The 26,262-nt window shown below is 46.5% G+C and overlaps 1 protein-coding gene across 3 annotated transcripts in view; it reads left to right on the top strand.

Moving 5' to 3' along the window:
- Nucleotides 1-1,012: 1,012 nt before the first annotated feature.
- SFMBT1 (Scm like with four mbt domains 1) overlaps nt 1,013-26,262 on the top strand; it is a 127,302-nt gene continuing 102,052 nt past the window's right edge. Inside the window, exon 1 of one of the 3 annotated variants that reach the window (XM_055136228.1) lies at nt 1,013-1,302. The gene's annotated coding sequence lies outside the window, so the exon portion shown is untranslated. Of the gene's footprint in view, nt 1,303-1,996; nt 2,627-5,372; nt 5,405-26,262 lie in introns of those variants that run through there. The other 2 variants (XM_055136229.1, XM_055136230.1) reach the window with 2 other exon arrangements.

Genomic DNA, 26,262 nt, shown 5'->3' with positions numbered 1-26,262 from the left:
TCCCGTCCCAGACGTCCTCCCGGGACGCAGGCGTCCGGGCACTCCGGGATCTTGGTGGCGCACGGGCTCCCTTCCGGAGAGAACTTTCCAGAGCAGGCGGGGCAGGGGGTGCCCCATTCGCACCTGCGCTCGCGGGCGACGGGCCGGGGCTGCGGAGCCGTCTGGGGACGCCCGGCCCGATTCGGGAGCCGTCCCGCTGCCCCCTCGCGGGGGCCCGAGCGGCAGGAAAGCGCGGATTGACAGGGTGCCTCCTGCGGAAGCGCGGAGCCCGCGGGCGCGCCGGGGTCGCGACTCTCCCGTGGCAGACAGGGGGCACTTGGGTGCCCTCCCCCGGCTCCGCGGGCGCGCCCGAGTGCGGTCGCCGTGGGCCCCGCGCGTGGCGGCCGTCCCCTCCCGCGGCGACACGCGCCGGGATGCCGCGGCCGCCGCGCCGTCCGTCCCCCCGCTAATGCCATCTTGCCCGCGGCGGTCACGTGCGGACGACAGCGGCGCGCAGGGCTCCGGCCCGGACCCCCGCGGCGCCCCGGGGGACTGTGCCCCGCGCCCCGAGCCTCGGTCCCGCCGCCGAGGTGAAGCGCGGGGCGGGGAGGCCCTTCGCGGGCGGGTCCGAGCGAGGGCCAGGGGTGGGCGGCCGGGGGTCCGGGCGCGCGTCTCGCCCGCCCAGGGGCCCGTGGGCGCGGGGCCGCGGCGTCGTCGGGGTCGGCTGGCCCCGCCGCGTGCCCAACGCCGCGGCCCCCTCCAGGTGTCCGCGACAAGTTGTGGGCCGGAGCGGGGGGCCCCCCGCGGGGCGGCGCGGGCCGACGGCGCTGCATCTCCCGGCCCGCGTCCCCAGCGCCCCGGGGGCCGGGCGGCCGGGCGCGCGGGCGGCCGAGGAGGCCCGGCCGGGGGGACGCCACGCGCGCGGCGCGAGGGGCGCGGGCTGCAGGGAGGAGCGCGGGTGCGGGGAGGGGGGGGGGCGCGGGCGCATGCGCTCTGCGCCTGTGCCATATTGGAATGAGTCGGAGCGCGGAGCGCCGCCGCCGCCGCCTCCGCCGGAGCGCGGGTGGAGGGGGGCGGGGAGAGCTGCGGGCCGCCCCGCTCCGCCGAGCCCAGCAGGAAGGAGGGCGCGAGCGGGCGAGCGCGGGCGGCGCGAGCCAGGAACGCGCCCGCGCGGGGTGGGGGGAGCGCCAAGAAGGAAAGAAAGAAACACACACACAAAAACCACCCCAAAACCGAACAACAGCGAGAAAAACGAGCGCGAGAGAAGGGCAAAGAAGAGGAGCGATTGAGCGAGCGAGCGCGCGCGCGGAAAACTCCCGGCAGGTAAAAAAGCGGGGCCGCCCGGCTGGGCCTTCCCGCGCGGCGGCCTGAAGGGGCGGCGGCGGCGCGGCGGCGGGCACGGCGCGGCGCCCCCCGGCAGGCGGCCGCACAACTTTGCCAACCCCAGCGCGGCCGGGCGCCGGCGGGCGGCGGGCGCGCGGGCTGAGGCGCCAACGGGCGGCGGCACGTTGGGGGCGGGGGCGGGGCGGGGGGCAGCGCGGCGCCCGCGCGCGGCCTGGCGCGCCTCCGCGCCCCCGCGCACCGGCCGCCGGGGCCGGCACGAGCGCGCCCGGGCGCAGCGCCGCGTCCGGGCCGGCCCGCGCGGGCGGGCGTGAGGGCGGGGTGGCCGGGCGGCGGCACGGGCGGGCGCCCAAGTTCCCCGGCGCGCCGGGCCCGCCGCGCCGCCCCTCCCCGCGCGCCCCGCGCTCCCGCCCGCCGAGCCCCCGCGGACCCGCCCCCCGGGCTCGCTCCGGGGTCGGGGCGCGAACCCGCAGCCGGGGCCGGGGGCGCGCCCCCCGCGCCGCGGGTCCCAACTTCCGAGGGCCGAGGCGGCGGCCGCCGCGCCGCTGGCGGCGCGTCTAGCGGCCGCTACAACCGGTTGCTTCGGGCCGGCGTGGTGCGGCGTGTCGGGCCTGGCGGCGGCGGCGGCGGCGCGCGCGCGAACGGGCCGTGGGCTCGCCCGGAACCCGCCGTGCCCGGCCCGGCGCGGACCTGCCGCCGCCCGGGCTCGGGGCCGTCCCGAGGTCCGAGCCCCGGAGGCCCTCGCCCGGGACCCGGAGAGGCGGCGGCGATGGCGAGGCGCGGCGCGGGGTCCTGAGAAGCGAGGCCTGCTCCGCGGGGAGCGGAGGCGCCTGGGGAGGCGAGGAAATAAATTCCCGCGGAAAGGGGTGCACGCTAAGTTTGTTCCGAGAGGTCGGCCCGGGAGGCGCGGGTGTGGGACGGAGCCGCCGCCGCCGCGCTCGCCGGGGGCCGGCCGCGCACTCGGGCACCCCCGGCGGGAGAAAGGGCGCTTTCTGGTTGGCGCAGGGTCCTCGCGCGGCTCCCTCCAAGCCCGTGCTGGTGCTTTCCGACTGCTGCTCAGCGGCGATCACAGCTTTGAGGACCAAGTCACGGGGGAGCCCAAGTCCGTCCCTGCCGACTCTCGCACCCACCGCGATGGGCAGCTGTCAGAGGGACGTCGGTGCATGGGAAGCAGAACGCCCCGGACGTCGGATTGTCCGCCTGCCAGCTGCCTGCGGAGGACGAGGGACCTCTGAGCCCTCGCGTGTACCGCCGGGCCCGGGGAGCTGGGCTTGTGAGGCAGAGGTTGGATTCTTCTAGGCGGCAGGTAGCCCCAGAGTTCAGATTTGTTTACACTGTCAGGAAAGTAACGGCCTGGTGGAAACGGGAGTGGCCTAAGATCAGGAAGCAGCCCTGTTACTACCTTTGTCGTTGACTCAGATCAGTCAGTGCTTCCCGCCACCCCTCTCCGGGTACCTTAGCCTTTACCGATTTGCTTTTCCTTATTTGCACTTATAAAATTCGGCGACTCTTAATTTCTCTGCTTTAAGAGATATTCCTCGCTATTCCTACTTGAAAAACATTAACCACTCTCGTCAAGTTGTTGATGTTGCTGTGATAGGGGCTTATAGGTCTGGCTTGGTGCTTGTCCTTTTTTTTTTGTTCACTGAGATTTGCACTTTTTACTTGTCGTGCTTGCAACTTTAGCCGGGGTGCATGCAACTGTTCGCGGGTGGTCACACTCCTAGTTGAGGCACATATAGTTGTGTCCACCCAAGTGCTCACCAAAAGTTGTTCTTCTTGGCCGTGGCCCTTGCACTTCGTTTTAGGTTCATTGTTCACCGTGGTGGCGCCCCTTCTTTGGGTGTTCACGCACCGGCTGCAGTTCTGCTGCAGTCGCCTGTGGTGCCCGCCGTCACACAGCACAGCTGCCCGGCCTGAGCTCAGTGGATGTGGCACTCATGACAGATTCTCTAAGCACTGTACCGCTCCTCTGGACTTGGGCAGCTTTTAGTTCTTTTTATATTTTAATTTAATTTTGTTTTTTGGGATACACCTGGTGGTGCTTAGGGTTTACTCCTGGCTCTATGATTAGGGACCACTCCTGGCAGTACTTGGGAAACATACGGGGTACTGGGGATTGAACCTCGGTTGGTTGTATGCAAGGCAAGTGTCCGACCCTCTGTACTATCTCTCTGGTCCCCTTGGTAGCTTTTTATTTTACTTATTATTTTGGTGTTTGGGCTACATCTGGTGGTACTTAGGGTTTATTCCTGTTTCTGTGCTCAGGGATAACTCCTGGTGGGCTTGGGCATCATTTGGGGTGCTGGGATTGAACTAGCATGGTCAAGTGCAAGGCAAGTGCCCTACCTACTGTACTATCCCTCTAGTTCCTTTGCAACTTTTTAAAATAAAATATTTTTTGAAGAGTCACAGTCTGTAGTTTTAATTTTTTTTGGGTAGGTGCACACCCAGCTGTGCACTCAGGGTTTACTCCTGGCTCTGCACTCAGCTCTCACTCCTGGTGAGGCTCAGGAAACCAAATGGGATACCAGGGATTGAGCCCAGGTCAACCCTATATATGCAAGGCATCTTCCTGCTGCTTACTACCATTCTAGCCCCACATTTTGAAAGGAAGTCCATAAAAGTGGTCATTATGCAGCTACTAAAATATACTTAGAAAAAAATCTTGGTAGCTGTATCTAGGATAATTTTAATTACCCTTACATGCATAATTTTAAAATGTGATCGTACATACATTTAAAAATGTGTTTAAAATTGTTTTACTTGGGAATAACTTCCAGTAAGATCTTAGTAGTACAATTCAATGACCTTTATTGAGGGAGGGTGGTGTTTAGGCCACACCCTGTTGTTCTCAGGGAAAAGAGTCCTGGTGGCACCAAGGGACCATGTGTGATTCCCGGGATCCACTGGGGTTGGCTGTATGCAAGACAAGTGCCTTAACCCCTGTACTATCTCTCTGACCCCCAATTCAGTGAATTTTTCCATATGTGTATGCCCCGATAAACACACCCAGATCAAGATGCAGATTTTTCATGCTCCCAAAGGGCTCTCTTCATATTCCCACTCTATCTCCTCACTCCCTAAGCTACCATCATTGACTTCTGTCACCACTGGTGTGTTTTGTTTCAAAACAAGGCCCTTTGAGGGTGAGAGATGGCAATGTTAATAATTAAGCTGAACGGCAACTGTGTGTAAACTTGGTGTTATGGCTATTTTTACTGGGATCCTAAAGCCTCTTATTTTTTACTACCTAGAATAAAACTGATCTGGGGGACTTCTCATTCAGAAGATCACTTTTTTAGCTGAGGCAATAATATGTAGGTTTGGACTTGTGGTTCTTAGAAATATTTGTGGTCACAGGCCAGGTATTCATCTGTCCTGCTTTTGGAGTACAGGTGTATTTGCAGACCGTGGGTTTGAAGGATGAATCATGAACTTTCCCAGCAAGTTAGAGTTTTATGGTGTCAGTAGATGAATCAGTTCCTGAAAGCTTAGAATTTGCTGAAAAAATATTGAATGAAAATTGATTTTTTTTTTAGTTCAGTGAATTAAAGAATGGGTATAAAGCTTTAACAACCTTTTAAATGACATCAATTAAGTTGATTTATATGTGCATGATATTCACCTGGTTTATCAAGTCATTAAACTCTTGCAATAAAAGAAAAACAAAAGGTAATTAAAAATTATATTAGGTGATTAAAACATTAAATATGATTAAGATACTTTTTTATATTAGACATCCAGGAATTTGTTTCTTATATTCTCCACTAAAGCAATTTGGATATCCTCTCACAAATGCTTTTTAATTTATTTTTGTATCTTGTTTCCCTACTAAAGGAGAGGAGTGAGAATTTGTAAGTGGATTTTAGTTATTTCCTCATATAGGTCTTTGTCTTTTATTCTTTGTAATAGAACATTGGGAATTGCCTCAGACTTGTGATATATGGGATATATGGGGCATGATCTACAAAGTTATAGAGTTCTTTTGTGAAATGATTCTGCTAAATACTCCTGTTTTTCTTTTTTTTGCTTTGGGCCACACTTGGCAGTGCTCATGGCTTACTCCTGGCTTTTTGTTCAGGTATGTCTCCTAGTGGGGCTCAAAGGACCATATGGGATACTGGGGATTGAACTGGTGTCGGCTGTGTGCAAGGCAAGTGTCCTACCCACTGTACTTCACCTACAGTAATTCTATTCTGTGCTTAAGTTAGCCAGTGATCAGCAACTAAATTTGGATTTAGTTGCTCTACCTAAATTTAGATGCTATCTATCTAAAGATTAATAGCATCACCAGCAAAGAGAATAATTGGTCATTTTATTATTCACCATTTTGACTTTTTAGATTTTAGCTTTTGCATTATAATACATTTAGCTTAAACGTTATTACAAATTTTAAGATACAAATTTGAGATAGGTAGGTTAAGTAAAATTCATATGAAAAGGATTTTTCTCTTTTGGAATATTTCTAAGCATTTGATTTTTCTCATTTAAACACTTCCTGTTCGTGGTCTTACTGCCTCTGTAGGGTGTTTTTCCTTTTACAGTCGTAATTAGATGGGTTTACCTTCAGAATGGTGGTGTGGAAGCAGATGTAATTTGCCTCTAAAAATGTATAGAGGGTAGGTAGAGAGTATAGGGGTTAAGGCATGTGCTCTGCATATGGCCAACTCTGACTTGATCCCTGACTCAGCATGTACCCCAGGAATCACAGGTGCAGTCCTGACAGTCCCAGAGCACCGCCTTGGAGCCCCAGGTAGTCCTGGACAGCACTGAGGGACCCTAGCAGCATCCCTTGGCCCTTGCATTGAACTGGTAGATTGTCTGGAGGCCCCCCACTGGAGAAAAAATGTGTAAAATTGATAATTTATCCAGATTTTATTATTTTTTGTTTTTATTATAACCATGGTATGGAGCGATAGCACAGCGAGTAGGGCGTTTCCCTTGCACGAAGCCGACCCAGGTTCTATTCCTCCTTCCCTCTTGGAGAGCCTAGCAAGCTACCGAGAGTATCCTGCCCACACGGCAGAGCCTGGCAGGCTACCTGTGGCGTACTAGATATGCCAAAAACAGTAACAACAAGTCTGACTATGGAGATGTTACTGGTGCCCACTTGAGCAAATCGATGAACAATGGGACGACAGTGCTAGAGTGCAGTGCTATTATAACCATACTATGTTCATATTAAATGAATGACTACAGTTCCCCAAATGGAGAAGACCATTATGGGGTGCCAGAATTGAACCCTGGCTGGCTATGTGCAAGGTAAGTGCCCTAGCCCCTGAAAATGAGTAATAAAAATATACCCATGGTACTATTTACTCTGACCCACCAAAAAGTTTTATAATTTTATGAGACCTTACTTTCTGTAATGATTTATTCATTAATATTTCAGAAGAATTTAAATAAAATAAAAAACCTGTAATAGTAAATGATACTGCTTTATTATAGTAGGGTATTTTATTAGTCAAAGCATTTGCTATGTAATTGGCATACTTAATAATTGAAAAAATACTTCTCCTTATACATAGTCGTTAAATTGGGTAGAAGTCTCTGGGGATTTTGGTTACCTGGGAGATTCTGAACCATTAGACTTCAGGGAGTGGGATTTTGATCTGACTTTATGCTTCTTCACTTAAGCTGTACTAGCCCCATTGGAAAAAGACTTAAAATAGAAAGGATGTGGTCAGGTTTTGCAAGTTCATTTTTAAGTTTTATGACAGTGGCATAGAGAATAAGAACAAAGACAAGTTCATAGAAAAATATGACTTCACTGCAGAAGTTTTAGAGAGTTTGATTATAAGAGCTGGAGAGATGGGACACTGGGTCAGGGGCCACACCCTGAACACAATTGGATGTGGCCCTCAAATAAACAAGCAAAGTGTTTGATTATAAACCTTTGCCTATAACTCAGAGGCACCTGGATTTTTTTTTTTCTTTTTGGGTCATATTCAGTGATGCACAGGGGTTACTCCTGGCTTTGCACGCAAGAATTACTCGTGGCGGTGCTCAGGGGACCATATGGGATGCTGGGAACCGAAGCCGGGTTGACTGCATGCAAGGCAAATGCCCTACCCTCTGTGCTATTGCTCCAGCCCCCGGCACCTGAATATTTTTATAGTATGATTGGTGGGGGTATTTTGTTTGCTTTTGGGGCTATATGTGGCAGTGCTCAAGGCTCACTCCTGGCTCTTTCTCAGGGATCTCTTCTGGTAGGGTTTAGGGGAGACCACATGTGGTGCCAGGTATTGAACCAGGGTTGGCAGTATGCAAGGGAAGTGTCCTACTGGAATGTCCCTGTGTGATTATTTTTTTAGGTTTTTTTTGTTCGTTTGTTTGTTTTGCTTTTTGGGTCACACCCAGCGATGCACAGGGGTTGCTCCTGGCTCATGCACTCAGGAATTACTCCTGGCGGTGCTCGGGGCACCATATGGGATGCTGGGAATCAAACCTGGGTTGGCCACATGCAAGGCAAACACCCTACCTGCTGTTCTATCGCTCCAGCCCCTTTTTTTAGTTTTTTACTCAAGGATATTCATAATTTTATTCTGTTTCCTTTAGATCATCTAAAGCTCTTAGGTGAGGGCCAGAAAGATAGTACAGTGGGTAAGGTACTTGTCTTGCATGCAGCTGACCCAGGTTAGAACCCTGGCACTGTGTATGTTAGGAGTGACCTGTGAACACTGATCCAGGAACAAGCCTTGAGCACTTCTTGGTGTGAACCCTAAAAAGCAAAAAAAAAAAAAAAAATCTTAGGTGATCACTCAAGGACTTTATTTAAAAACAAAAAGTGCATTGTTTTTTATGTCAAGTTTCTGTTGAACTTGGTGTTTTGATAGTAATGTCAGAACTGTTTGTAATGGAGCATTTTTATGTGGCAAATAGGGCTGCATATATTGATTCTTTTGTGATGTTGCTTATTCTAGCAGGACGACTGTAACCAGACAGATTTGGGATGGATAGGGCAGGTGAGAGTACTTACATGGTCTGGGAAAGTCGGTTTTTGGTCTGAGATGACATTGGGAGAGGGTCTTAGATGAGAGAAGGTGGTTTGTCAGCTGCTGGAAGTACAGGACAATAATTGGAATGACAACCCAAGAAAGGTTGAGAAATTTAGCACTTATTAAAATAGCTTGAGTTATTTTAACTAAAGTTCAGTTGAGAGTGCTAACCAACAAATACTTTTAATTCCCAATATTATTATTATTATTTACTCTAGTTTTAAAATAATACTTGAAGTGGCTGTTCTGCAATATTTGTTCTGTGTAAGATCTGTTGAGTTTCCACTGGTTTTTCATTTCTTCTCATGCTAATTTATTACTTGGGTTAGAATATTTATTTTCTTAGCTTTTGCTAATGTTCCTTCTTGTGGATCAGTTTCTATAAAATATGCTTTTTCTTTTTTTCTTTTTTTTTCTTTTTGCTTTTTGGGTCACACCCAGCGATGCTCAGGGGTTACTCCTGGCTTTGCACTCAGGAATTACTCCTGGCAGTGCTTGGGGGACCATATGGGATGCCGGGGATCGAACCCAGGTCAGCCACATGCATGTGCTATCGCTCCGGTCCCAAAATATGCTTTTTCATGGCAAAAGTATAATATGATAACTTTTGGAATCATAATTTTGATTTGATTGTTTTTGGGCAATTCCAGTGATTCCCAGGGGCTACTCCTTGCTTTGCACGCAGGAATTACTCCTAGTAGTGCTCAGGGGTGATATGGGATGTCAGGGACAGAACCTGGGTCAGCTGCATGGAAGGTGATGTCCTACCTACTCCAGCCTCTGGAATCATAATTTTAAAATACCCTTTTGACAAACATTTATTCATGTTATTATAAAATATTCTTGAAGTAGTAATAACATGGATACACATTTAGTTTTAATTTTTTGTCTACTTCCAGTGTCCTTAGGGACTACGCAAGACTCTGTGCTCAAGGATTGCTCCTAGCAGTGCTCAGGGGACCATGTGGTATTGGGGACTGAACCTGGGCCTCCTCCATGCAAAATGTGTTCCTCCCATTGAGCTGTGTGACCCCAATACTGATACACTTAACATATCACCTGTCTCGATCCTTGTAAACAATGAGTGATAAATTTTTATTACTCTAATAAATTAACCCAGCAAGCTACTGAGAGTATCCCGCCCGCACAGCAGAGCCTGGCAAGCTACCTTGCCAGGTAGTACTGTACTCTATGCCAAAAACAGTAACAATGATGATCCTCATTCCCCTGACCCTGGAAGAGCCCCCAATATGCAATCAGGCTACACTAGTACGTGACAAGGACGAATGGAGACGTTACTGGCATTTGCTCAGGCAAATCGATGAACAACGGGATGTCAGTGATATAGTGAATAAATTAGTGAATAAAATGCATAATACAAAATATATATAAAATACATACAGAATAAAATACAAATACAAAATACATACAGTGAATAAAATACATAATCTAAATTTGTCACTTTTGATATTTAATTTTTTAATTTTAATACTGTGGATGGTGTCTGGGGACTCACACATGTGAGGAACCCACTTAGTCACACCCCAGTTTATCTATTTATTTCAGGGCCCTGTGGTGCTGGGGGCTCCCAGGACTGTATCTGGCAGGACTTAGGGGCTCTGTCTGGCAATGCGCTATGTGGTGCAGGGACTAGGCCAGGTTTGGCTGCATGCAAGGCATGCACACTAGCCGCTGTACTGTCTCCCTGGCACATATGTTTTTATTATACGTTTTTGTGTTTGTGGTGCTGGAAATTGAACTCTTGAGTCTCAACACATGAAAGGCAAATGTTCTAGCACTGAACTACATCCCCCACCTCTAAATTTATACTTATAAAGGTGAATTTTATTTATTTTTACTGTAACCAGTAGTGTTCAGAGCTTACTCTTAGAGGTGCTTGGGGGACCATGTATAGTGCCAGGGATTGAACTAGTCAAGTGGGTACAATGCAGCTTCCTTACTCTAACTTTGAATTTCACCAGATTAGTTATCTAATATAAGTGGAATTACATGGCATTTGACCTCTGTTGGCTTGTTCATTTCAGTCAAAATGTCCTCAAGAGGTCATTCATGTTGTGACATGTGTCAGAGGTTTTGAGAATATACATTTTTATAAGAATTTCTACAGCAGGTAGGTATTGGTTACAGAATCGCATAGTCCAAAACTTGTTTACTTTTCTTAGACGGACTCTTTGTTGCCCCCAGAGCTGTGAGGTCCAGATTCACCTTCTGTGCGTTAAGGACCTACATGGTTCTTTATTGGATGCAGGGCATAGAAGCTGGGTGTGACTGTAGGTTGGAAGACAGGGATGAAAGTCAGTGTAGTCAGGGCTCTAGGGAGAGAGTTTTGTGAGGGGTCGGGTCCCTTTCTGTGATGTTGATGTCACAATGTTGGCCTCTCCAGGACACTTAACCAGAAAAGTCTGAGTGTCCTAGTTATAAACAAGCCGTTTACCTGGCTGAGAGGCATGATTATTCAATGACTCATTTACCAGTTATTATTAGTTGGAATTTTGCCATATTTGACTGTTACTTCTGTATTAATGGAATATTAATGTGAGTATTAAAGAGGCTCAGTGGTTTACATAGTAATTCTATATGATTTATATTTTAGATTATTATGGTCTGTACCTATGAAATATAGGTATGGATGTCCAGTTACAGAGACACAACAGATTTGACAGAAATAAGGATCAGAGTTGAGTAGTTAAGCACTTTGAGAATGACTGAAGGATGTAATAGCAAACATAATCTGTATTATTTTTAATGCCCACATACTATTTGTTATTAGGGAAGCGCAGACACCTAATAATACCGTGTGAATGAAATTCCACCTTCCCCTGCCCCACTTTTGTTCTTGCAAACCTGCTTTTTTGTTTGTTTTGGGGCCATATCTGGCAGTGCTGGGGATGACTTTAATTTTTTCTTTGTTTGGGGGGCCACACCCATTGGCACTCAGGACTTATTCCTGGTTCAGTCTCAGGAGTGGCCTGTGCTGTGCTCCAGGAACCATATGTAGCACCTGGGTGAAGCTGAAGCTGAGGCAGCAGCAAGGCTGTGCATGCTCTCACTTCCTGGACTATCTTCCTGACTCTTGGGGGATTATTCTGATTTGGTGCTCAGGGGACTGTGTAGTTCTGGAGATTAAACCTGGGCTGCCTGTATGCAGAGGATATTCTTGAGTCCTTTGAATCATCTTCTTGACTCTGTAGGAGTGCTTTTGACTATTTCTCTTGAAATCCTTGAAGAATTGACAATTGGTATCATGAAACTTCACCTTTTTTTTGTTTGTTTGTGTGCCTTAAAACATTACTTATGGGACTGGAGTGATAGCATAGAGGGTAGGGTAGGGTATTTGCCTTGCATACAACTGATCTAGGTTCGATTCCTGGCATCCCATATGGTTCCCCGAGCACCGTCAGTAGTAATTCTGAATGCATGAGCCAGGAGTAACCCCTGTGCATCTCTGGGTGTGACCCAAAAAGCAAAACAAACAAACAGACAAACAAAACCATCCAAACACCCCCCCCCCAATACATTATTTATTTATTTAGTGCCTGGGGATTGAACCTAAAGCCTCAAACATGTGAAGTGTGCACTTTACCACTGAGCTACATTCCTGGACCATTACGTAGTTTTAAGAAAATCAGAGTAAAGGCAAAGAGATAGTACAGAGGGTAGGGCCCTTTCCTTACACATAGTGACTGGGTTCTGTTCCTCAGCATCCCATATGGTCTCTCGAGCACCACCAGGAGTTAATTCCTGAGCACCACCTGGTGTAGCCCCATAATAAAAACAAACAAAAAATCAGAGTTGTTAGTAGTTTCCTAACCCCCTGCCCCTCCCCCCAAAAAAAACCAGAGTGGAAAGTTGTTTCACTTGGGTTTTTCCGAAACTATCAGGTTCTTTGGCAAGATACTATCCCTGGGGCACTAGCAAGCATCTCTTTTATTGTATTAGTCTGTCCTCATTGTGTATAATTGATACTTTTGAATTGATAGCTAAGTATTATGAAAAGTTTGGCTTATATGCCAGAGTCTATTAATTTTTAAACCAGAAATTGGAGCTTCTAATTAAATTGTTAGGCATTCTTTAAAATTAAAAATGGGTATGTTGGTGAATTTTCCAGAAATATGGTTTTCTTTTAATTAGTGATTATTCCATTTCCTTTATTTCTACTATTAAGCAGAGTAGTCAGGAGTATATGACCTTGTAGCTAAAGCTAGACAGTTGAAAAATGGATGGTGTTATAGTTATTTATGATCTGAACCCCTGAACCCTTTAATGTTTTCCTTTTGGTTTTTCCTTTTATTTTGCAGTTTCGGGGATCAAACCCAGGGCCTCCTACGTGTCCAGGGGACATGTCCCTGCCCCCTCTGCTGAGCTACATCTCTGACCCTTCTTCAGTGTGAATGCCCCGCTGTCACCACAGCATCCACAGGTCCCAGTCAGTCCTTCCGGCCTCATTCTATCCTAATGCTGTAAAAAAACTTGCTAGATCCATCTGCCTAAGGCTCTTTCTTTACCTTGTTCTGCAGTGATGGTGTTTGTTTGGTTATCACCTCCAAATCACCTCCTGGCTTTGAAACTTGATTGGAGCCCTGTGTTCAAATGAAAGATTTCTAGAAATCCCAATATGTAAAATAGTCAGAACTAGAGTTTGGGTAGAAGGGGCCCCACGGCCAGCCTCCTCTCCTGTGGCTTGTCTCTCTGTACCTCTTCGTCCTTTACCATGGAGCTGGCGTCTGTTCTCGGGACAGCTTCCCCTCTCCCGCCCCTCCCCCCTCGTGATTGGAGCTCCCTGGTGTCCTGAGGGCACACTCATATTCCAACTCTGCTTTATCTACACCACACCCCCACCTCTTTCCCATTGTTTTCCTTTGGAAATTTTATTTTTAATTGTGACCGATAGCCATAAAATTATTGCCAGTGTTGAGTCTTGCCGAGTAATAGGAGAAAGTCATTTTGGAAACTGAAACTAGAGTTTTAGAAAAGCCAGCTCCATTAATGCTGAAACCTTCAGTGGTGCTCAAGGATTTCTTTAAAAAAGTTCTGTCTTCAAGGCACATTTCTATAACACAAATATACAATATAAACTTGGTTTTGCTCTTTTTTTAAAAAAAACAGTATAGCAGGTTTATTCAATTCATAATACAATAAAAATGCATGTTGTATGTAAATCATGTGTATATTATACCACATATCTGAAATAAATTGTTCTGTTGCCTCCAAATGATCCTTCTATGTCTCTTCTCTTGTCTATGTCTGTGTAAAACACTGCATCCAGATAGGTTTTTCTAAACAGACTTGATTTTATCTTTTAAAAATTTCCCTACAGACTGGCCTATGCCGTAGGCAGAGCTTAGGAGGCAGAGCTTAGGAGGCCACTCAGTGCCAGGAATAGAACCCGTGCCTTCTGGATGCAAAACATACACTTTAGCCCTTTGAGCTCTCTCCCCAGCCGTAAAATTGATTATTTTTGCTGTGCTTAGGAATATTTGATTCACCAGATTGGTGGTTCAATGCTAGGGCCAGAGGTTGTGCCACGGACCACCAGGACCAACTTGACATTGCTTGGGGACCCCCAGGACCATACCCAGAAGTGCTCAGGTACCCCAGGGCTGCACTGTGGGTGCTTAGGGGGCCATGTGGTGCCAAGGATCAAACTAGAAATGGCTTAACCCCTGTACTATATCTTCCAATCCCCCTCAAATAGATTTTAAAAAAATTAACTTTTAAATATTAATTAAAAATTTTTAAATATTAAATTCAAGTGATATACATTTTAATTTTTCAGTAAGGTTTTTGACAAAACTTTTATACTTATAAAAATGTATAAAAATGTACCTGATAGTAGGTATTGTTAAAAGCTCTGATTTTTTTTTTAATTGTGATAATGAAATTGAATATGAGAATACCCTTAATTTTGTGGGTTATGCTTGGCAGTATTGGGATTCAGGAATCACTCATTGCTGGTAGTGCTTGGGGATTGAACCCTGTGGCCATATACAAGGCAAACAACCATGCTATGGTTCTTTGGCCGAGAATGCCTTTATTCTTTTTTGTTTGTTTATTTTTTAATTTAATATAATTTAATTTTTTCCTTGTTGGGTCACACCTGGTGACTCACAGGGGTTACTCCTGGCTCTGCACTCAGGAATCACCCCTGGCGGTGCTCAGGAGACCATATGGGATGCTGGGAATCGAACTCGGGTTGGCCGAGTGCAAGGCAAACGACCTACTTGCTGTGCTATTGCTCCAGCCCCTGTTTATTTGTTTTGTTTTATGGGCCACACCTGGTGGTGCTCAGGGCTTATTCGGGCTTATTCCTGGCTCTGCATCAGGGATCACTTCTGGTGGGGGCTCAGGACCATGTGGGGTGCTGGGAACTGAACCAATATTAGCTGCATGCAAGGCAAGTGCCCTATCCGCTTTACTATGTCTCTGACCCCTAATACCACAGCCATCACCACTGACATCAGCATCCTCATCATAATCATCATTATTATGTGCCTTTTGGGCCATGCCCAGTGATGCTCAGGGGACCATATGGGATGCTTGGGATCAAACTCGGTCGACCATCAACAGTTCTTGGTCTGGTAGGCTGGTGTAGTGCCAGTTTCTGAGGGTGTGCTGTTGCTAGAGTCCTGTGGGGTCAGGGTTAACGCAGGCTGCCTTTGTGGTGCTGGGTACTCCCAGGGCCACAGCCTTCAGGGCCGCACCCTGCCTACTCAGTGCTTAAGGAACCATGTGGGGCCAATTGGGAAAACCTGGCTGGGCACATGCTAGTCATGTACCCCAACCACTGTGCTCTCTCCTGGTTTTTTGTTTGTTTGTTTTTTGCTTTTTGGGTCACATCCGGTTATTCACAGGGGTTACTCCTGGCTCTGTGCTCCTGGTGGTGCTTAGGGGACCATATGGGATGCTGGGAATCGAACCCGGGTTGACTGCATGCAAGGCAAACGCCCTACCCGCTATGCTATTGCTCCAGCCCTTCTCCTGGTTTCTTAAACACACTTTTTGTTTGTTTTTGGGCCAATGCTCAGGGCTTAACTCTTGGCTCTGTACTCAAGGATCAATCCTGGCGGGGCCTAGGGGACTATCTGGGGTGCTGGGATTGAACCTGGGCCAACCGTGTGCAAGGTAAGTGTCCTGCCCACTGTGCTATCTCTCTGGCCCACTCCAAACTTCTTTTTTTAAAAAAAATTAATTTTTAAAAAATGCAATCACTGAGATACACAAAGTTTTTGTGGTTGGGTTTCAGTCATACAATGTTCCAACACCTGTCCCTTCACCAGTGTACATTTCCTACCACCAGTGTCCCCCTGTTTCCCTCCCTCCCCCCTACTCCAATTTTTTTTTAATGAATTGTAATTCCTGTTGTGATTTGTTTTCTGCTCACTTGTACCACTTTCCCATAATCCAGCTTCATGGGTTTCCTGTCCTTTGAAGTGTACTGTTCATTATACTTCCTTCCTTTTCACCGTAGAGGGTTCAGCCCAATGATGACACTTCTTTCAGACACTTCTTTCTTACGGCTGTTTGGTATCCTTTGTAGTAATTCACAACTCTTGGGAAATCGCAAATTAAAAAAACCTCATTTTAATATTTTAATGTGTTATAAACGTCTTTGAAGCCACACTCTATATGAAAACCTGCTAAGAGGATGTTTTACATTACTGTTCTTGTGGAAGAAGAGACAGTGCACTGCAGCATTATTTCCTGTGTTTACTGTTGTAAATTCTGTGAAGGCAGGAACCAGGTCAGTCTTGAATCTGCACAGCGTTTCTTGTCCTGAGAACTGCACATGGCAAATAGCACATGTATTAAATGGAGTTATGAATAAATTGCCACCTTGCAAGTGACCTTAGGAATAGTTTCCTCCTCAAGTCTCCCAAGCATAGAGATTTTTGTGTAGTGTTTAGTTTAGTTCTGTATTTTTGTCTGCTTTGTTTTTGGGCCATACCTTATGGTACTGAGAGCTTACTCCTGATTCTGTGCTCAGGGACCATTTCTGGCAGGATGATATGTAGTGCTGGGATCCTTCTGGGTGGGCCGTGTGCAAGACAACTTGCCTTGCCGCTTATACTGTTCCCCTGGTTCTGTAATTTAGTTCTGAATGTTCAGAAAACTTAAAAACCAAAAAGTATTTTGTCATCTTTTCTGTTTTGAGAGATTAATGTTTTAGGTCAGTAAAATTTCTTTATTCAACTTCATTTTTCTGTCTCTCTCTCTCTCTCTCACACACACACACACACACACACACACACCACACACACACACACACAGACTTTTAAGCCACACTTTGTGGTGTTCAAGTCTTCCTCCTATGTCTTCACTCAGGGACCCCTCCTGTTAGAGCTTGGGAGACCCCTGGAATCCCAGGGATCAAACCAGGCCATTGCTTGTAAGGCAAGTTCCCTACCTACTGTACTATCTCTCTGGCCCTGTCATATTAACTTTTAATATCACTTTTGATAAGATAACTGAAGATCTTTAGACTTTCAGCAATTGCATTTTTATCAATGAAAGTCGCGTTGAAGGGCTTTAACTCTACTCACTTTCCTTCCCACCACTGTGCCAAGGATTGAACCCAGGTCTCCTGCACCTTTGTGTTTTGCCACTGAAGCACATTTCTGGCCCCTTTAAAATTTTTTATTTAGGTCTCATTCCCAGCCCAGCATTTTTGTGTTGGAGGTGGGAGGGCATGGGTAACTCAGGGATCAAACTCATCCTGCAATGTAAGGTGGGATTCGGGTGTCACACTGTGCTCTACTATCTCCGGGCTCTGGGCCTGCAGCTAGTATTTGGGTCCACTCCTGTGGTAGTGAGCTCGGAGGTTCTGGCCTGACAGTTTGGTGCTTGGGCCCCTGGATGCAGTGCTTCTTGACCTGATGCCACTTGGAGGCAGGTGGTGCTGGGGGTGGACCCAGGGGCCCAGGGCTCTTGTCTCCAGCATGCTAGGCCTGTGCTCTACCACTTGATCTACCTTGCCAGCTGAGACCTGTTGATTTTTGTTTTGATTTCTCTTTTTGGGTCACCCCAGCAGTGCTGGGGACCATCAGGGGTACACCCCACTGTGTTTGGAGGCCAAAGAGTGCTTGGGATAGAACCTAGGGTCATATGCATGCAGACATGTGCTCAAGTCCTTTGAGCTTTCTCCTGGCCCTGAACTACTTGGTGAGGACTTTTTTTTTTCTGTTTTTTTGGGTCACACCTGGTGATGCTCGGGGATACTCCTGGCTCTGCACTCAGGAATTACTCCTGGCGGTGCTCAGTCACCATATGGGATGCTGGGAATCGAACCCAGGTCGGCCGCATGCAAGGCAAATGCCCTACCTGCTGTGCTGTTGCTCCAGCCCCTTGGTAAGGAATTTTTAACTTGATGCCCCGTTCCAGCTCAGTTCTTTTTGAAGCAGCTGAATTTGAACTTCAGGTTTGTGAGCACTAGAGTCCTTTCCTGCAAGGGCTTTTAATCTGAGTGTCCTACTGGGCTTTCCTGAGTCAGGTGGCTCCACTCCACTATAGTCTTCATTCTGCCATGGTGTGTGTGTGTGTGTGTGTGTGTGTGTGTGTGTGTGTGTGTGTGTGTGTGTGTGTGTTGGGGGTTGGGGAAAGGCACATCTGGTGGTGCCCGGGGTTTACTCCTTGCTCTGTGCTCAGGGAGCCCTGCTGGGGGAGTGGAGGGTGCTGGGGATCAAACACAGGCCAGCTGCATGCAAGCAAGCATTCTGCCTGCCATACTATTGCTCTGGCTCCTCTGCCATGCCTTTTATTTTCCAGTGAGCAAGTTTGACCTGTGAAGGTAAAAGGACAGAGCTTCCAGTGCTGGGGATCAAACCAGGGCCTCATACATCACAAGGCCTGTGCTCTCTTCCCGAGCTACATTCCCAGCACCAAGAAGTTACTCTTACAAAGTGGTCTGAAGGCCAGAGAGCGGGTTGGAGTCCATGATGTGGGAGCCTCCGGTCTGACCCCTGGCACTATATGGACTTTGAGCTTTGTCAGCTGTGACTTGAAGCACTGTACCAGATGTACTGCCCAAACAAAAAGTTCTAAGATGCAAGTTTAGAAATCAGTAGGCAATTAGGGTTTAATCAAGTTTTTTTTTTTTTTGGTAAAAGATTATTAAGCATCAGGGCAAACTGCAAATTGGACAATTGATGGTTTGAGTGGTTTGAACCTTTTTTACACCTCTTCACTGTGTTCACTGGCAGTTGAAAACCACAGACTTAAAGAACAGGTGGAAGAAACAAATGACATGAAGGCCATAATTTTAACTCAGTATTTGAAGAAGTCTGAAGTGCAAGCAAATTGTCTAAGGCTCTTGTGTAATAAATTTACATAGGGACTTTGCTTTGATGACTTATCAGTCATCTTTTTTCCCTTATTTTTAGAGTGCACTCCTGACTGGCTAGTGTACATACAAGTTAGAAGTTATAGCCTCCAGACAGATGGAAGACACTGAATTTCCTTCTCTTGTGAGCCTCATGGTCTCCCTTCTTGCATGTAGCAGTACCACTACTGTGTTAGAAAAGTGCACAGGGGAAATACACAGAAATTCACTTAGATTGACTAGCTGTGAATCAAGCAGTGGTGCAGGGATTTAGGAATGAAAGTTGGAGTTCCCTCCCTTTCAGAATTCAGATTAAATACGATACAGTAATAGCTTGTGTTTTGAGTGATGTCAAAATGACACAGTACCTATTATGGAAGACTTTTTGTTTGTTTTTGGACCACTGCGCTCAGTGGCTACACCCAGCTCTGTGCTTAGGGTTGTCCCTGGCAGTGCTGGGGGCTACTTCCGTTTAGACAGAGTTGGGGGCAGAAAGGGGATGGTCATTCCTGGATGTGCTTGGAGTCTTTTGTGCCTCCTGCACACAAAGCATGCACTATATCTCAGTGAACAATCTCTGCAGTGCTATGGAAGGTATTTTGACAGAGGTGTGGTGCTACTACCATCATTGTAGCACATTGTTTAGAAATGATTTTTGTGTAATAAGGGAGCTAGCGCAATGTGGGTACTTACTCATGTATTGTTAATGTATGAATTTCTAACATGTTCAAATATTCCACCTTTTTTAGTTCTGGGGATTGAACCCAGGGCTGTGTACATGCAAGGCTGGTATGTGCTTTGCCACTGAGCTACATCCCTGGCCCCAGCATTTTATTTTTAAATGGCTCAGTGTAAAATAAGAAAGTAACTCTGTACTTTTCCTTTCCAAATCCCTTAATAGACCATTATCTCGATTTGGTTGCTGCTTACTCCTAATGCTGCTTAGGAGTAATCTCACCAGCATCCTGGTGAGATTCTTGCCAACTCCTTCTCTTTGATGGTAGAACTCGCTCTAGTGATCCCAGGCTGTTATAGTTGGAACTGCAGGCAGGCCCCCAGCTGGCACTGGAGGGAGCAGCAGTCAGGGCTTGAGGGTGGGGGGTGGCTGGGTGGACTTCGTTGAATTGTATGTGGGGTGGCATGAATTATAATTTATTCTGAATGGATCTCCAGCTTTTATCTTAATATTTACTATCTGCTGATTTTCCCTATTTGCCCTTTAATTGCTGAGGGAGGTTATGATGCTCAGTAACTGCTTTTATGTGTGTCTTCTGCTATTTTGATTTATGGTTCCATTTTGTGACTCTTCCCTTTTGTATAGACTAATTCTAATGTTGTTGTTTTAGGGGCCACCTTGGTAGTGCTTGTGTGGGGAACCATGTCTGCGTTTCTGTAGACAAAGCATGTCCTCAGCCCTTTAAGCCATTTTTCCTGGCACTTACTACTTTTTCAAAGATAGCTGGGGGCCTGCAGAGATAATATAAGAGTTAAGGAGCTTGCCTTGCATACAGCAGACCCTGGTTCAGTCTCTGGTACTGTATGTGGTCTCCTGAGCATTGGCAGGAGTGATCCCCAAGCAGAGAGCCAAGAGGAAGGCCTGATTACCACTGGGTGTGGCTCCCCACATCTCTCAAAAAATAGCTCAGAAAAAAGTAAATAAATTGTCTGGAGAGTAGCTTAGTAGTAAAGCAAGTGCCTTGCACATGTAGGACCCTGGGTTTAGTCTTTGCCATTGCAAAAAAATAAAAAAAGTTTTGGTAGAATAGTAGAAAAGGGATTATTAGAAAACAGAGCTTATGTTGTATTACTAAAGAATTTTGGGTGGGATATAGGAGGTTTTGGGATAAATGAGGAGCCTTTCATTACAGCTAATGTTCCTCTTTGTGTGTGTGTGTGTGTGTGTGTGTGTGTGTGTGTGTGTGTGTGTGTGTGTACACTAATACCCACGGGCTTTGGGGACACATCCAGTGGTGCTCAGGGGACCATAGCAGTGCTGGGGATCAAACCAGGATTGGCTGCATGCAGGGCAAGTCCCTTAAACCCACAGCATGAATGGACTCATCCTATCTGTATTTTTATTTATTTTGCTTTGGGGATGATACTCTGGAGTGCTCAGGGCTTACTCCTGACTCTGCTCATGGATCAAGCCTGGTGGTGCTCAGGGGCCTTTGTGTGATGCCAGGGATCAAACCAGGGATGGGCTCCATGCAAGGCAAGCCCCTTAAACTCTGTACTTCCTGGACTCTGATTTATATGTGTAAGTTGTTGCTTGTTTGAATTGTCAATATTATCTTGTCTATGTCTGTTTTGCTTTTGGGCTATATCTGGCAGTGGTCAGGAGCTACTCCCAGTTCACTGCTTAGGGTTCATTTCTGACAGTGCTCAGTAGTCTATATGGTACTGGAGACTGATCTTGGGCTTCTCACATGCAAATCATGCATTCCAGTCCTATCAGACTGTCCAGCCTTAGCAATTTTTTTTTATGTACTGATGTATAGTACTGATAATCAGAAGTCTAATTTCTGTTTTTTTGTTTTTGTTTTGTTTTTTTTGCCACAATCAGTGGTGCTCAGGGCTTACTTTTGGTTCTGCACTCTGGCATCACTCCTGATGGGGCTGGGGAATTATGTGTGGCGCTGGGGATCGAATCTGAGTTCTCTGCCCCACCCTGTATACTGTCACTCCAGCCTCTGAAACTTAATTTCTCTTTAGGCTGCTTTTTAAACTTGGCATTTCCTCAAAAGTGATGAATGACTTTTGAGGGCAGAACTCCCCTAGTGCCCTCCCTTTATTGTTATTGTTGCAGTAACCTTGGTTGTCATGCTTGCACTCTGTGTCCTGGTGCTATTATGCTTTAGTTTAGGTGTTCATTCTCATTCTTTGTTACAGTGCTCACATGGCTGTGGTAGTTGCACACACTTGCTTGTGATGTGTCAGAAGTCACAGACTTTTTGACATGTTGGCATATGGTGTAGTGCTGGGCTTGAACTCACTGCTTCCTACCTGCAAGATAGTTACTCTTTTACTGAGCCATCCTCAGACCTAAGGAGCTGTACATACAGCTTTTTTCAGCCACTCAGTTGGGGCTTTTTTTTTTTTTTTTTTTTTTTTTGCTTTTTGGGTCACACCTGGCGATGCACAGGGGTTACTCCTGGCTCTGCACTCAGGAATCACCCCTGGCCGTGCTCAGGGGACCATATGGGATGCTGGGATTCGAACCCGGGTCGGCCGCGTGCAAGGCAAACGCCCTACCCGCTGTGCTATCGCTCCAGCCCCCAATTGGGGCTTTTTTTATTTTATTTTTTATTTTTTTTTATTTTTTGCTTTTTGGGTCACACCTGGCGATGCACAAGGGTCACTCCTGGCTCTGCACTCAGGAATTACCCCTGGCGGTGCTCAGGGGACCATATGGGATGCTGGGAATCGAACCCGGGTCGGCCGCGTGCAAGGCAAACGCCCTACCCGCTGTGCTATCACTCCAGCCCCCAGTTGGGGCTTTTTTTAAAAAAAAAAATCCTCTGAACACAGCTCAGTCTCTCAAACAATAAAAATTGATTTTTTGGCATTAATTGTTTTGAAGTTCTTGTTATGAAGCTGAGCCTTTTGCTTCTTTGGTTCTTACTCAGGATTGCTTTTACTCATGTATGGTTCTTAACTATTTTTCAGTCTTCTATCAGAGATCATCAGTGGCAGGCTTCTGCATAGAGATTGAGGCTTCTGCATAGAAATTGAGCTACAAAGGTTGGCAGCAGTTAGAAAGCCTAGCATTTCACCTGGGTGTGTAGAATAATAGTAATTTTGAAAGGCTGGAGTTATGAGTGCAAGGCTTTTTTTTTTTTTTTGGTTTTTTGGGGAGCCATATGAGTGATGCTCTGGGCTTATTTCTGGTTCTGTGCTCAGGGATCACTCCTGATGGTGATTGGGGGACTGGATAGTGCCAGGGATCAAGATGGGTCAGCTGCCTGAACGGATTTAACCCTTTCCTGTCTCTCCATCCTGAATAGTGCATTCTTTTGTTTTTTGGCTTTTTGGGTCATACCCAGCAATGCTCAGGGGTTACTCCTGGCTCTGCACTCAGGAATTACTCCTGGCGGTGTGGGGGACTATATGGGATGGTGGGGATCAAACCTGGTTTGGCCACATGCAAGGCAAATGTCTTACCCGCTGTACCATCGCTCCAGCCCAAAAAAGTGCACTTAAGAAAATAAGGAAGTAGGGCCAGAGATATAGCTCAAACAGGCTGGAACACATACATTGTATGCCAGAGATCCCAGTTTGATTTCCAACACTACATATGGTTCTTTGAGCACTGCCAGAAGTGACCTCTAAGCCCTGAGCCAAGAGCAAGCCCTGAATACCGCCAGGTGTTACCAGAAGCCAAAAAAAAAAAATTATATAAGGAAGCAACACATTTTAGAGATATTTCCATCCATTATTAAAGCATATATTTGGGGGTAGGGGTGTGGGTCACACCTGTCAGTGCTCCTGATTTGGTGCTTGGGTGTCGCTCCTGGTGGTGCTTGGGGAACTATGCAGTCCTGGCAATAGAATCTCGGCCTCCTGCATGCAAAGCATGTGCACTTGCTCTTTGAGTTGTCTTCTTAACCCAAAAATATATTTTGATGATTGAAGAAGTACTTAGCTTTGTTAACATCTGTCATTATTACCTTGATCCAAAAATGAAGGAGATGAGTCTTACAGGTATTTCTAGTTTTTAAAATAATAATAATAAAAAATAAATTTTTGGTTTGTGGTTGAACCCAAAAGTGTGCTCAGGGATCACTCCTGACAGTGCTCGGGAGATCATACAGAGTGTGAGGGATTGAATCCAGGTCAGCTATGTGCAAGGCAAGCACCTAACCTGCTGTTCTATCACTCCAGCCCTGGCATTTCTAGATTTAAACTTCCTTGCTCTGGAGAAAACTTATGTGTGATGATTTTCTCTTGGAAGTAGCTATTATGATAACCCATGGTAACACTTTATCTCTGATTTGATAGCTAATGAATTCATAGGTATTGTTATACTATTTAAAATCTATAAAATGTTAAAAATGTATAACTAACATTTATTTCCCCTATATTTGCTATTAAAATTGGTAACTTGTAATTGGAAAATGTTGGTGATTTTGTTGTCGTTGTTGTTTTGGGACCACACCTAGCATAACTCAGGGGCTGCTTCCCAGCTCTGTGCCTGGAGGTCACCCCTGTAGTGGTCAGGGGACCATGTGGTGAGCTGGACCTGAATCCAGGCCTTCCACTTGCAAAGCTTGTACTCTAGTCCTGCAGTTGCTAAATTTTCCATAACTAAAGCTGTTATATTTTCATAGACATAGGTATTTATATAAGGTTCAAGGAGCAAGGTTTAAGATGAGCACTTAACATTTTAAGAATCAGATAGGAGTGAAACCATTCACAATTTTCCCAGCATCTTCACTGTTACCTCTCTACTTCTCTACGTCATCCAATCTCATATGTATTGTGTCAGTAGTGTCGCAACTGCTTCCCTCCCACTCTTTTTTTTTTTTTCTTTTCTTTTTGGGTCACACCTGGCGATGCACAGGAATTACTCCTGGCTCTGCACTCAGAAATTACCCCTGGCGGTGCTCAGGGGACCATATGGGATGCTGGGATTCGAACCCGGGTTGGCCGCGTGCAAGGCCCTACCCGCTGTGCTATCGCTCCAGCCCCCTTCCCTCCCTCTCTTGCCTCCTCTAGTCAAGGTTTCTGTTAACTGGTAAGTCAGAGGATGTAGCTTATCTGCTTGGAACCTATGGCTATAGATTATTATACCCACAGTGCTCCCACAATCCGGTCCCCATCGCCTCTAAGACTCCCACCGGCCCCGTCTGCTCCCGCCATAGAGGATTCCTGCTATTCCCCCTCTTGTCACAGGGGCTCCCTCCATAGGGATGTTTCATATGTTGCTCCTTTGCCTGGAATGCTCTTCTTGTAGATATGTGCATGATTGTTTTTTAAGTTTACTTGGATTCTTTCCCATAAATCAATAACCTGCATATCTAAAATTTTAACTCATTGGCTGGGGGTGTAAATCAGCATTGGGTTAATGCTGGTTAAGAGGAATACTTCCTTTGCATGTGTAAGACCCTGGGATCTATTCCCAGCACCACGCACAAAATTCATTTCCAGCCTTCTGACATTTTGTATTCCTTCCTGTGCTTAGTCGGCCTGCCCCCACCCCCAAATGGTCATTATTATATATTCTGTTCTATTTTATTTATCTATGTGGTGTATTTTTGTTTACACTGGAATGTAATCTTCCTGAGGACAAGGGATTTTGTAGTGTTTTTTACCATATCTTAAGTATTTAGAACATGATCTCACCCATTGCTCCCAGTCCTGTTCTGTGAATTCTATAAATTTTGCATTTGACTCTCATTGTCTAGGAAACCACTCCAGGTGCTTCATTCAAAGGGAATGTAATGCTTGGAATTGTACCCAGAGAAGATGGGAGGGAACATGGGAACTCTGCTGGTGGAGGGAAACTGACACCGGTGGAAGGATTGGTGCTAGAACATTATATGCTTAAAACTCAGCTATCAACAACTTTGTAAATCATGGTCTTTAAATAAAAATGGTGTTAAAAAGAAAAGACTTGAGGAACAAAAGGAGGGAGTTGGTGTTACCGGAGCCCATGAATTTCTGTTTTCATGAACTCTGATGGTGGGCTTCAGTGCAGCAAACTAACTGATGGTGAGAGCTCGCATGTGGAGGCACAGCTAGCAAGGGGGTATAAGGGGGATTTCAGTCCTAGTGTTTGGGGGAGGGCAGTGTTTCCCAAAGTAGGCAATACCACCTCTCAGGGGCATGCTGGAATAACAGAGGGGGTTCAGTGGGAACCGCAAATACAATTGGGGTGTCACTTTGTTTGCTTAAAGAAGGTAGATGTCCTGGGGGGGGGCACTGTTGAATGACCTTTTTTTTTCCTATAAAAGGGGCAGTAGGTGAAATAACTTTGGAAATCTTTTGTCTAGAAGTTAGGTGTGGGGTTAATCCCCAACATAAACTACATACATAGCACAGGTGGTATTTATTTAATTCATGTGTGAAGATAAATTCAGATGTAAGACAAACTAAATTAAGTGGTTTGAGTCTATGTTGCCAAATTAATAGCGTAGTGTAAGATCTTAGATCATGAGTGAAACATTAGAAAGCTAAGAATTAAATCCCAGTTTAGCCTAGTTGTATCCATGTGTTGAACCACAAAGCTGAGCTCAGCCCCTAGAAATGGAACATTACAGGAAGCATATCTTCAGTGTGGCTGTGATCTCTTAGTGTGATTAAGTGCTCATTTCCGTGAGTTCAGTAAATCTCTGTTTAGGCTTGGTTCTGTCTCAGATTAGATCTCTGTCACCTAAAGAATCATGCTGGCCTTTCCTAATCTTATTACAGAGTTATTACTCAGAGTCCAGCTTGTTCAAGATGTGATGGGCTTGTATTTATGGGATCTGAATAAGCGTTCCTCCACATGCTACTCAAGTCACCTCTTGTATCCCACTCCCCTTTGAAGTATTGCATCTCTTTCTCAGACACTACGGCGGCCTAGATTTACTTGATTGTTACATATATTCATGTTCACTGCTTGTC

Source organism: Sorex araneus, chromosome 4, assembly GCF_027595985.1.
Source record: "Sorex araneus isolate mSorAra2 chromosome 4, mSorAra2.pri, whole genome shotgun sequence".
Lineage (NCBI taxonomy): Eukaryota > Metazoa > Chordata > Mammalia > Eulipotyphla > Soricidae > Sorex > Sorex araneus.
Note: the sequence above shows the minus strand (reverse complement) of the source record. Positions and strands in the feature narration are given on the sequence as shown.